Raw genomic sequence first — 13,724 nt, 5'->3', positions numbered from 1 at the left:
CCTCCAATCTATTTAAGGTCCATTGGGTTTCACTGCTTTTCCTCTGGGTCCTGCCACCCATCCTTTATCATTTCTAACCTCTGCAAATTGCATTGGGGGTTTGAACTGGGGGGCAAGGTCACGGCTTTGGGCTGAGTTTGTCCTGGGCATATATCATAGTCAGCAGGAAGCACTTTGAAGAGCACACAAAGCCTCTTTGTCTCCCATTGAGTGAAACATCTCAAGTACAGAGTGCAGGGAGAAAGCACTTTGGTCCAGCACAACACACACACACGCACACACACACACCCCAAGCTCTTGCTCTTCCCTGCTGCCCCCCCGCCGCACCCCCAGCTGATCTTCTCTGCAGCCAGACAATTCTGCTCACAGGCGCAGAGCTGCTGGCCAAGTGGCCTCAGTCCTCTGGACAAGATTTGGCAGGCAACACCATGACAGAACCTCCTGCCTGGAAAGTGCTGGTGCTGAGGCCGCATCTGGGAGCAGCACATATGTGATTCCACTGGTTTCACACAAAGAGGCAGATTGTGCCAGTGGCCAGCTGGCCAGCTGGGCACTTCTCTGCAGCCATAGAAGCAAGAATAAGAAAGGGACCCACCTGATTCTCCTTTTTGTGGTCTCCCCAAATATCTATAAAAAGCATTTCCTCATGACTCTTCTCCCTAATACTATCCCAACAGTACCCTTCAAGGAGGCCCTGCTCAACTCTTGGGGGTCAGGATACTTAGGTATCTCCCTAGATCCATTCCACCCAAGTACAGTTCACTCCAAATAAAGGTTTTCTGGACGGAGGGATGGATGGACAGATGGAGAGATGGATAGCGGATGGATGGGTAGCTGAATGGATGTTGGCTGAATCAGGGATGAAGAGATGGATGGATGGATGGATGGATGGATGGATGGATGGAAGAATAAAGCAAGCAAAGATGCTGTTACGCCTCCCTAAAAGAACTGAGTCCTCTCACTGACAGCCTCAATCTGGACTCTGGCCCTCCAAAGAGGTAGGACAAGCAGGTATGAGCAGGGCCAGCAAGGCACTTGTAGTGCTGCCAAGCCCCAATCTCTCACCCGTGGCAGACGTCGCTAACCGGCCACAGTTTTCTTGCCAACAGATTTAAGGCCTTTCCTCTCAATTTTCCCCAGTAGTGCTCTAGGCAGGTACTATTTATCATCAAACAGAATGCAACCATTTTTCTGTTCCAGGGTTAGAATATGGGCTTTGGGGTCTGACAGACCATTGTTTAAATCTGATTCAATCATTTTCTTACTGTGAGACCTGGACAAAGCTACTTGAGCTAAGCTGCCACAAAACAAAGTCTTTAGGTTTTCTATTAATATAAAGGAGTATAAAGAACTGAATTCAAGTATGGAAGAACAGGTAGGATGTAAATATACTACTCACAGGAAAAGAAGTGATAAACTAATAAGCACAAGAAAAGATGAAAAAAAGAACTGAATTCATATGTTCTTTTGATTAACAAGAAAATGTACTAAGCACCTGACATAGTAGGTGCTCAATAAAAGTTAGTTACTTTTATCCTGAGACCATTTATGGATTAGGTCCCTTGTTTCTGTGAAAGGTCCTTCCCATCACTGTCAAATGTATTGCTCAGTTGCATGTCTCCCAAAGTGATCACAGAGAAAAAGCATCCCACTGGCTTTGGTAATGAAACTGAGAGTGGACCTGGTACCACAAGAGGCAGCACCAGTATAGACATAGGACTCAGAGCCTAGAATGATTCAGAATGGTATTGCTTAGAAGGAGAACAGCAAAATGAACAGATTCCGGAGGTCAAAAGACTGGGTTCTAGTCCAATCCCTGCCCCCAACTAGCTGGAGAAACAAGAGGAAGTCACCTTCCCCTTCTGGTCCCAAATGTCTTCTAGGAAATAAGGCCATTGGGTTCCATGGATGCTTCAACCCCAATTCTGTGATTCTATCCAATTGACGTCATCTCATTTCTTCAGTGAAGCTTGTTCTAGAAAATAAATTCTCCCCTCATGATGTCCCATGCATCTGGAAATTAGGCCATATCACGGCCCCCTTGTAATGATGATAACACACACTCAGATCATATTAACTCCAGGACCAGGGACTGTTCTAAGCCACACACACACACACACACACACACGCACACGCACACAGAGAGCCATTTAATTTTCACAGCTCTTTAACTGTGACGGAGTAATCCCATTTTACAGATGAGAAGCTGACAAAAAAAAAAAGTTAACTTGCTCAGCTTGCTCAGGGTGAAACAGCTTTAGGTGCTGAGGCAAGTATTTGAACCCAAGCAATAATGACTGCTGTCTTGAGGCAGTAATTGTGGTCCTTGTCTTTTGGAATACCCCTTCCCTCCCCGAAGCCTCCCTGAGTACAGAGACAGTGTGGTGCAATAGTTAGGAAAAGGTCTCTGACCGTACTTGACCCCCAGCTCTATTTAACTGCTTTGTGTCTCCATTCCCCCATGCATACAATGAGGATAATAACTGTACTTCCTCATAGGGTTGTTGTAAGAATTAAAAAAAAAAAAAAGTAGTATGATGTAACTGGGTCACCATGCTGTACAGTAGAAAAAAAAATTGTATTGGGGAAATAACTATTTTAAAAAAATGTAAAGCAAAGCATTCAGAGCAGGATCTGGGACACACAAGTTCGGGCATTTGCTGTCACTCTGTCAAGGAACCCACTATAGCATCTCCACACTCCCTGTGCCTCACACACCGTCACAGCTTTTGTGTTGCCTCCACTGTTTGAACGGAATAGCTCAAGATCATGGTATTAGGAGTCAAGAGAGACCAGATCCAGTTCCAGCTCAGCCACAAGGTAACTTTGTGAGCTTGAGCACTTTGAAGGACGAGGAACGAGGAACGGCTTCTGAGTCTCAGTTTTCTCCGGTTATAAAATGGGCATTATACACGCTGCCCTGTGAATCCCACAGGAAGTGTTGTGCTGTTCAATTCAACACGATGTTTACGCGCCTAAGCAGTGCCTACATTATTAGATAAGTGAAAGGGACGTGATTAATTTTGTCTTGAAGAAACCACCTCCTAAGGGTCTCTGAAGACCCCCACTTGAGGGCCATCCTCACCTTACTGCAAAAGCAGAAGAGGCAGTTCCCTCCCAAAGAGCCCTGTTTGTAGAGCTCCTGCTAAGCCAGATAATGTTATCAGAAAAATCGTGTTGCAGCCGGGCCCTTGATCTTATCGGACTGAAGGAACCACTACTCTGTGTCCAACATGGGGCAAGTCATGGGTTTTCTGCTGAATTTGGCTATTCTCCAAGGCAGCCAAAGAATTTTTCCATCAAGTATGTATAGGTACCCATTCCGTTTGCTGGAGGTTAGGCAGAACATGTTACGGACCAGACAATATTCTGAAGGAGACGTTTATTTCTGTTGTTATTTCCTTAGAGAATCAGATACATCTGTTTCACTGTTGGTTCAGTCACCTCCAAGCTATGTGACCTACTTAATCCCCTTAGCTTCTCCTAGGACTGTCGAAAGGATCAGAGACCTAGCACAGACCCTGACATGTAAGAGATGCTCTGTGAATTTAGTAGTCCTTGTCATTATCATTTTCCTCTTTAGAGACTCCCGAGTTAGCCATTTCAGCCTGAAGGCAGGGACCCAAGACCCCTCGGTTTTGTCTTACTTGTTCCTTCAACCCATGGGAGACAAAGCTTCACCGTCAGACCCTTTTGTGCAAACAAACACTCCTTTGTCCCCTTCCCATCAGGCCAGTTCCTGCTGAGACCTGTGTCTTCTAATGTGTCCCCCACCCAGGGAACATCTGCAAAAAGACACTAACTCACCACAGCTCTCAAACATTAATTATAATCCTTCTCAATCACATGGCTCCAGACATTCTGGAGTAGATGCTTTCCTGGTTGTAACGAAGGTCCTAGAAAGTCTTCTCAGGACCACTCCGTAGGTGAGGACCACAGCCCAAGGTAAACCCCCAGAAATGAAAGAAGGGAAGCAGCATAATGGAGAAGAAAAACCATAGGCTCTCCACTCGGAGAGATCACTGTCCCCGAGGCAGCTTGTGACCTGAACTCTTGCTTCAGAAACCCATAAAGTAGGGGTGAAGATAATATGTATCTCATGAGCTTGACATGATAACTAAAGGAGATTATATATCAGTGTGCTCTTGCTGCCTAACAAATCTCCCCCAAACTCGGGAATTTATAATAACAACTACTTATTTAACTCACAAGCCTGTGGGTTTGCAATTTGCACTGGTTTCAGTGGGGCAGTCCTGCTGGGCTCAGCTGGGTTCTTGAGGCCTGGACTCAGAACCCACACAGCATCATCCTCACCACATTCAACTGGTCAGAACAAATCATAAGGCCCACCCAGATGGAAGAAGAGGAGAAATTCACGGCCTCTTGATGAGGTTGCTTCAAATTATTGTGGCACTATTTAAATTTTCCTACAGGTCATAAACGTATAACACCTGGTCCTCAAACTAAGTGAAGTGATTTCTGGCATACGTTTTGCTCAGAATTTCCTGCAGTGGCCTTTTACATGAAACAAACAACCAGAAATACTGGTTAAACCTTTACTCTTCAGCCTTGCACTGGACATGGGGGAAGAAGAGAGGATTTAAAACATGTTTATGATGGTCTCTGCCCTCAAGGGGTTTATGAGTTAATTGGGGGTGGGGAGAGGGGACATGCACACACAAAGATGAATTACAAGACCAGAGGAAGTATCAGTGTGAGGGAGTTCCTGTTGTAGCTCAGTGGGTTAAGAACTCAATATGGTGTTCGTGAGGATGCAGGTTCCATCCCGGGCCTCGCTCAGTGGGTTAAGGATCCAGAATTGCTACAAGCTGCTGGTGTGGATCACAGACACAGCTCGGATCTGGCTTTGCAGATCCTGCAGCTGCAGTTCTGAGTTGACCCCTAGCCTGGGAACTTCCATATGCCACAGGTACAGCCAAAAAAGAAAAGAAAAAAGATATATCAGTGTGAGGCAATAACAGATGAGGAGAGAGAGAAGGAAGTATGTGGAGTTAACAGGGAGTTATCAAAGGAGGGGCCATTTTAACTGGGTCTTAAATGATGGTTAAAATTGGCCCAAAACATCAAACCGACATAACTCCCCGACATCCGCTTTCTATCCAGGCTCCCTTTCTAGGGGCCCTTCTTCAGAAAGGAATCCCTGTATCCATAGCTCCCATTATTAAGTTCTGTTTCTGCAGGCACAGGGGGGAAAGAGGGGAGAGGCTGGTCCTCAGAACCATTAGTCAAAGGGAAGACTTTTCTTGGTCATCCTCAGACTGACCTAGTGGAAAGACTGCCAGTTTTTTTAGTTCCAAGAGCTGGCCATGTATACTTGCTTGTCTTCTCGAAGACTCCATTTCTTCATCTTTTCTAATGCGGAGTGTTCCTACAGCACTACATGGAACAGCACAGAGGAGTTTAATATAATGCTTCTGGCGCGTGGTCGACAATATATAAAATTTAGTCTCTCTTTCTTTTGCTTCTCCATTGCCTCTGCCATTACATCCAACTTAGTCATTAAATGTTCCACGAAGAGTGATACTTAGTAAACATCACAGCACCAGGCTTTCACTGTAGTCATTGTGGGGCAAAGCTCCCTCCAAATGACCCCAGTACAGCATCCGGCACAAGAAAGGTGCTCAGTAAAAGCAAAAGTTGCTTTGTTCTTCCTGCTCGAAGTTCCTGAATCTCGTCATGCTGTCTCTTATCTCTGTGCAACTCACCCACGTGGTTCTATCTCTCTGGAACAGCCGTCCCTCAGGCCCATCCACTCACCTAGCCAAGGAGCTATCTCCCATTCCTCTTAGACATCTACTTACTCCTCCAGGAAGCCTTCCCTGCCCCCTACCTCCCACCCATCCCCTGGTTTAGGTATCTCTGATTTAGGTATCTTTCCTATTGCTCCTATATAAGTACATAGACTTGTAGAGGATTTCATAAAATGATTATTGGCTAGATGGCTGAATAGACGATGTTTCACTGAGGAATCCCAAACAGAAATCAATCTACCAAAAGCTTCTTTCACACTTTGGGACCAGCATACAGGGCCTCTTGTGACGCATACATTTTTCAAATCAGCAATAGAAGCTACTAATTTATCGCAACATTGTAAATCAACTGTACGTCAATAAAACTTTTTTAAAAAAGAAATGAAAAAAAAAGAGAGATGGAAGCTTAAACTTTCTATGAATAGGTGAGAGTTAGCGATTAAGGTTCAGTCTCATAGAATAATAGACCTGACATGGAAAATTCCTGCTCAGCAGGTGCACACTTAATACTCACAGGAAACAGCAGGTAAGCAACATACTTAGAAAGAGTTGCATAAACCTGAGGAACAAACGCCATTCCCCCTGGAAGTTTTCAGGGGCAAACTTAAGACAAGTCCTGGGAGACAAGATGCTTTACCAGCTGTCAGATTCAGTAAGCACGAGACCCTAAGCTTGACATGCTTGGGAGGGAAATGTTTCTGTCCACAGAGACTGAAGTTGGTTGCTCTGAGATCCCTAACAGAAATCATGCTCATCCTGCCAAAGGCTTCAGCTAGCACCGGGGCCAGGAGAGCCCAGCTCTCAGCTGCTAACCTCTGCTTCTCGCTCACCCTCCACAAAACCTTCACCACCCCTCTCTTCCACCTCATCATGCAATGTTTCCTAAGTGTTTTGAGATCAGAAGAAAACAAACATTGTTTATCTAGCTTGAAACACCACGAAACTTTCTCTTAAAACAACTCCTACGAAACAAAACAAAGCGATTGATTCAAATAGGAAAGCCAGGAAGAGCACCCTATCTGAATTTAATAAAATGTGTATCATCATATATGATGCCTGTATATTTCCTCCCTCTGTTCTTTTTGCTTCTTTCCTTCTTGACATCCACCCAAAAACTCCTTACAGAAAGGGCACAACTGTTTCCCACCGTCCCTGGGAGACAGTGGCATGTGATACACAGTCAGTGTACAGTGTGAGGAGTGCGATGAGAGCTACGTCCAGGGTGCAGTGGGGATGCCGAGAAGAAACATCCAAATCAGCCTGATGGGTCACAAAAGACTTCCCAGAGGAAACAAATCTGGATAAAGGTCACCTTAAAGGATAAGGAGGAGTATGCCAGGAAAAAAAAATTTTTTTAAAGGATGCAAGTTCCATGCAGTGAGAAGGGCAGACGCAAAGGTAGAGCCACGCATGGGCATTTGTGGATCCATAGCTCACTCTTTATGACCAGAGGAAGGGAGGAGAGGAAGCTAAGGAGATACACAGGAGTCAGATCACAAAGTACAAAGTGAATTTGTACTTCAGTCTGAAATCTATGGGAGCTATTGAAGGGTGGTGAGCAAGCAATGCTATCATCTGATTTCCATCTAGAAAAGTGTCTCCAACATAGGGTGGAGGATGGATGGTAGGGGAACAAAACTGGGGACAGAAAGACCACCGAGAGAAATACTGGAGTAAACTTGGTGAGAAATGATGAAGGCCCAATGGGCCAAGGCAATGGCCATAGGACAGGTGGCGGAGGGTCTTTTAAGTTTGAATGGAACCACGGAACCACGTATTCTCTCTCTCTCTCTCTCTTTTTTTTTCAGGGCCACAGGTGCAGCATATGGAAGTTCCTAGGCTGGGGTCAAATTAGAGCTGCAGCTGTTGGCCTATACCCCACAGTCACAGCAACACCAGACGCAAGCCGCATCTGTGAACTACACCACAGCTTACGGCAACACTGGATCCTTAACCCACTGATCAAAGCCAGGGATCGAACCCAAATCCTCGTGGATACTAGTTCATTTCCTCTCCGTCACAATGGGAACTCCAAGGAACCACCCATATTTTTAGATGAAACTTCCCAGTAAATAATATATTGTGGTAATCAGCATTACCTATGGTTTCCTTTGCATTCCTTTTATATTTGCTTTCCCTAAGTGTCAGGTTAAGGAAAATATGTCTTGGCAATCACTGTGATCAGAAGTCCATGCTCTTGTCCCATTCCGATCACTCGCCAGCTGTGTTCCATCGGGTGAGTCACTTGTTCTCTCTGAGATTCAGCTTCCTTATTAATAGAACAAGATCATAAAGCTTACCTCCTAACCTTGCATCATAGTTAAAATACAATAATTTAATATATTATTGCTTGGCCAAATAAGTCCCCAAAATGCAATAAATCATCACATATTGTACCACATTAGGAATATTTTGGAGGCAAAGACAGAAAAGCCAACCTAAACTGGCTCAAGCTATCAAAAGGGACGTCCTGGAAAGTCTGCGAGCAGATTTGGCTTCAGACACAGCTTGACTCAGGCTCAGATGAGGTCACGAGGACCCAAATCTTGGCACTGCTCCTCCCACCATAGCTCCATTCTCAGGCTCATTCTCCTTCACTGCGAGCAGCTTCAGACACCCGTCATACAGCCCAGTCTGGTCTCTCCCGGTAAGTTCTTCCGAGAGCCTCTCTCATTGGCCTGAACTGGATCGTATGCCCACCCTTGCGGCCAGAAGATGGAATTCGTATATCGATTTATGCCTATGTCAAGTAGTCCACTCTTGGGGCATCCAAATGTACAGGATGGAGAATGAGGGAGGGAAAGTTCTTCCAAAGCAAAAGTAGAGTTTGTGACCCAAAGCAAAGGGAAGATATACAGAGCACAAAAGCGACAAGTGTTCCCTCGCACATACTTTACAGTCAGGCACCACTCAAAGCCTCCCGGTTGCTAAGCAGCTGTATAGAGATGAACCAGCCTCACTGTTGTTGCTACCATTCTGAGACGGAGCACTAAAGAGATGTGGTCCTTCTTTCCACTTATGTCATAATCGTAAAATGGTTATTTATTGTTAAGCTTTGAAGTATTCTTCCAAATGCTCTCATCACACCTACGAGCTATTCCGGGATCATCAGGCTTCCAACACGACTCATTTAAGAGGCACTTCTGGAGGTAATAGGAGGCAGAGGGCAAGAGAGAGCTTCTAGCAACAAGAGAGGGCCTAATGGGCAGGAATCAGATAAAAGAATCTGACAGTAATCAATAGTAATTGTATTTATAAGAGGCATCCTCTTCCTCCTTGGAAAGTACCTTCTAGCCCCTGGGGACTTACCCATCTCTGTGAGCTTTAAATCCTTTCACCAATCTTTTGTATCCAGCCTCTTAGTGAGTGGACTCTATCAGAGAGTGTCCCAGGGCAGGGAAATATACAAAACCAACATGGCCTGGCTATCAAGAAAGGTGGCCATCGACAACTCTGAAGCTGGATCCCATCAGTTCTTTGACCCTAGGAGAGCAGAGAGGGGATAAAGTTTTTCCTGCCTTTAAGTGGCAATATTCACAAAGAGGATTCCCCCTTGAAAGCTAAATCTCAGAATAGTTTCCCTCAACTTTATTCCCTGATATGTCTGTAAGGTACTCCTCTATGAGAAAGCAAGATCTTGGAGTTCCCTGGTGGCTCAGTGGGTTGAGGATCTGGCATTGTCGCTGCTGTGGCGCAGATTGCTGTTGTGGTGTGAGTTCAATCCCAGGGGCTGCTGCATGCCATGGGTGTGGCCAGAAAAGAAAGTAAGATCCTTGAGGGGGTGGGGCAGTGGCCATATCCTTTTCAGGTCTTAACCCAACACTTACCACTAGACTGACCCATAGTGGGTGTTTCATAAATGTGTATTGAATCACTGGCAAATTCAAAGATCGAAAGGACAGCTTGGTCCTTAAAGGTCTCATGGTCTGGTGAGGCAGAAGATAAGAATATCATAGATTTGAAAGAAGACAAGGTGTTCTGACTGTACCCTGCCCTGGCATAGGCCTTTCCTGTTTATGAAGCACTAAATCAAATCCAATCCATTTTTTATTTGATTTTCAGGACACCCCAATGATACTGACACAGCAGATTTGCTAGCCTCATTTTACAGATATGAAATCAGTTACTAGGGACGCAAGCGGCAGAAAAATTCACACAGTTTGTTAGTGGCAGAACATGGACTGGCTCTGAATCCCAGATCTGGGCTCCTCCTATGAAGTGTTACAGGCTGAATGCTGGCATGTTCAACTCTGCACACCAAAGAAGGTGAAACTGCCTTAATTGTTAAAACTCAACCTTATAGGGAGTTCCTGTCGTGGTGCAGGGGAAACGAATCCAACTAGGAACCATGAGGTTATGGGTTGGATCCCTGGCCTTGCTCAGTGGATCTGGCATTGCCATGAGCTGTGGTGTAGGCTGCAGATGCAGCTCAGATCCTGTGTTGCTGTGACTGTGGCATAGGCTGGCAGCTGTAGCTCCAATTAGACCCCTAGCCTGGGAAACTCCATATGCTGTAGGTGCAGCCCTAAAAAATAAAAAAAAAATTTAAAAACTCAACTTAATATTATTAAAAGTCCTCTCTTAGTCATTTACTCTCTAGTCACGACATTGAATTTGTTTAGCAATTTTATAAAGGAAATGATAGAATATTTAAGTGTCTCAAGTCTATACAAAATGTAAAAGTAGTCTGCAATTAAGTTAAAATTTGAATCTAAGACTCTTGTGTTACTCATTCCTCCTTTTGCTTTCTCTCTGGCCTTGAAAAACCACAGAGTCATAGACTCCTAGATCATAACGTCATAGATCATAGGATAGAAGAAAACTTATGTAGTATACCCCCCAGCCCCATGCAGACAGGTTCTCCTTGCACATCTCCCATGAAAACACACCACTTCCCACACTGAAAGGCAGGCCACCCATGCTTGGAAATCTCTACTATGGGTCTTCAGGTCATTAACAAACAGAACTCTGACTCCCCGCCATGTCCACTCATTGGTTCTGCATTGGTTCAATTTTATTCTGTTTCTTCGGGTACCTGCCATGTATCAAGCATCCCATATGCCTTATTACATCCATTTTGCAAATAAAGAAACTGAGCCTTTGAGAGGTTAGAAAACTTACCCAAGGTCACAACTGGGAAGAGTCAGGATCAGCTCTGCTGTTTTTAAATGCAGTGCTGTCTGTGGCTTGCCCTGAAGAGACCCACAAATGAAAACGTACGCCTTCCTCCAGAGAGAGCAGATAGGACCAGTTTTGCAGACATGGCTCCCACTACACCACTCTCCTGTTTTACAAGTCAGTAAATGTTCAGGAGCTCCCAATCCACTGTACAAGGTTAATTAATAATATGTAAAAGTTTATAGTTTATACAGTATAATCTCATAAACATTTATTAGTATGCTAATAGAGAGTAATGGCCATGTGAGCATAAAATGAGATGGGGGCTATAGTGACGGAGCAAAAGATCTGTCAGAAAATCCACTGTATCATTTTTTTTAACCAGTAAGGGTATCTCCCCACAGACTCATTTTCCTGGTTTTGCCTCTGGATGACCGTAACAGGGTTGGAAGGAAGCCAGACTTGGGATCTATTGTTCTGGGTTCTAGTTCTGAATCTGTTCTCAAAGGAGAAGAGGAAATTGATTCTTATTGAAGCCTACCCTTTTGTCCTAGGCACTTCCCCAGTGAGTTCTCCAGCTGTTTCACCTGGGTGAGCCTAAGCAATTGTTTGGCACATTACAAATATTCAAATATATTTATTCAATTATGCTCAGTTGAAATGAAATCACGCCCCCTCTCTGGGCTCAGTTTTCTCACTCTACCACTAAGATTCCAAGAAAGTCTTCCACTTTCTAGGCAAGTGACATAAAATTTGAATCATCCCACTTTTTTGAAGTCTAATGCAAGGCAATTTGGTGCAAGAGATGGTGCGAGAGACAGAACACCTAGATTCTTGTCCATCACTGCCCTCAGTGGCCAAGAGACAGGACACCTGGAGTCTGGTCTGTCACTGCACTCAGTGGCCAAAGGCGAGTCACGTGATGTGATGTACTGAGTCAGTTTCCTCATGGAGTTGATAAGAGATGATAAAGATGTCAAGACATGAGAAAGTCATGAACTCTGTGGAAGTGTTTAGAAACACATACATGGGCATTGTCTCTCTGCACAACAATTTACTGAGTGCCAACTACAAGAAAGCTTCCAGGCTGGGACACGGAGGACACAAACATGACTAAGATGAGATTTCTGCAGTTAAGAAGTTCACAGTGTACAAAAAAGACAAAAAAAAAAAAAGGAGTTCATGTTGTGGTGCAGTGGAAATGAATCCAGCTAGGAACCGTGAGGTTGTGGGTTCGATCCCTGGCCTTGTTCAGTGGGTTAAGGATCCGGCGTTGCCGTGAGCTATGGTGTAGGTCGCCAACGCGGCTCAGATCTGGCGTTGCTGTGGCTGTGGTGTAGGCCTGCAGGAACTGCTCCGATTAGACCCCTAGCCTGGGAACCTCCATATGCCACAGGTGTGGCCCTAAAAATACAAAAAGACCAAAAAAAAAAAAAAATTCACAGTGTCCATATGATAGAGAGTGAAGAGTAAAAAGTAATCCTTAAGCAAGTGAAATTATAAATAAAGTTCTATAGGAAGAGAAAGAACAATTCATTGCATTTGAATGGGATCTTTCAGAGAATGTTTCATTAAAGAGAACTACGTTTTTAACTTAGCCATGAAAGATCAGCAATTTTACAACTTGACCTTTTTTTAACCTAACGTGATGTCTACAATGCATTTAGATTTTATTTAACTACCATACAGTATTTCATTTCATGAAACCACAGCATATTTTTATTTGCCTACTAAGGGACAATTAAGCTGTTACCATTTTGCACTATTAACTGACTATTCCTGTCCACACCTCCATCATGTTTGAGATCTTTCCCCATCACGGACAATTACAAGTGGAAGGACTGGTGCGTGTCCATTACCAAGTATTGCCAAATGGCTCCCCAAAGGACATGGGCAGATTCATACAATTCTGCAAAATATCAAATCACATAAACAATGTTATGTATTATTTGTGGATACATTTAAATATAGTAAAAGTGCCTTGGGAATGATTATACACCAGCTTCTCCATGGTGCTTACCTCCAGGGAGGGGAAAAGGAAAAGGAGTTTTGTAAATACCAACCTCTCTTAAAGCTGGGTGATGGGTACCTGAGTCTCTGGTAAACAATTTCTGTACTTTTCTGGATGGAAATTTGAAAGAGTTCAATTAATCCTGTTTAAATTAGAAGATCAACATCAAGCTGAGAAACAGGGAGGAGGAGTAGGCTTTCCGGGCTGGGGAGGGGGGCGGGAAATGGCACCACCAGGAGCACAGAATAACGCAAGCATAACCTGTCCCAGGAGTGGTCCCAGGTGTGGCACAAAGCATGGCTGTGACTGTCGCGAAGGATGCTGGGTTGGGGAAGAGAATGGGAAGGATAGTGGGATCCAGCCACCCCCTAGGTATCCAGACTATATTCTGAAACCAATGGAGAACTACTGAAGCTATTTCAAACCGTGCTTCTCGCTGGCCTCTGGCATGACCTGGACAGCACCAAGGGCACCTACTGCCATCGGCCCCGCTCCTCCTCAGGCACCTCCTAACCTCTCGCGAGATGCCGCGGTCTGTGCCAGAGAGCCCGGCTGTCGGGAGGCCGGGGCCCCTCCCTGGCAGCCTTTCGAGATGAGTCAGCTCAGAGCTGCTAACGTGGAAAATGCACATTGTCTCATGCACAGGTGTGAGAATTGGAGGAGCTCTGAGCCAGAGCCGCCCTAAGCTCGATGAGAGTTCAAACAATCCCCAGAGCCAGCGAGAAGAAAATTGTCTCATAAAACTTCCCATTGATTTTAGTTGGATCCTTATAAATTCCCGTGGGGCCAGATTGCTTTTAGCATGATTAATACCCCTGCCTTCC

At 44.8% G+C, this 13,724-nt stretch overlaps 1 protein-coding gene across 6 annotated transcripts in view; it reads left to right on the top strand.

Moving 5' to 3' along the window:
* The window catches only part of NFIA (nuclear factor I A), a 598,742-nt gene that overhangs the window by 104,881 nt on the left and 480,137 nt on the right, over nucleotides 1-13,724 (top strand). The gene's annotated exons all lie outside the window — the stretch shown is intronic.

This window comes from Sus scrofa, chromosome 6, assembly GCF_054392235.1.
Source record: "Sus scrofa isolate SSC_HxYL_T2T_F1_AM1 chromosome 6, Sscrofa_HxYL_maternal_Yorkshire_Landrace_v2.0, whole genome shotgun sequence".
In the NCBI taxonomy this organism is placed as follows: Eukaryota; Metazoa; Chordata; class Mammalia; order Artiodactyla; family Suidae; genus Sus; species Sus scrofa.
The sequence above is the reverse complement of the archived record's forward strand: the minus strand, read 5'-3'. Positions and strand labels throughout refer to the sequence as shown.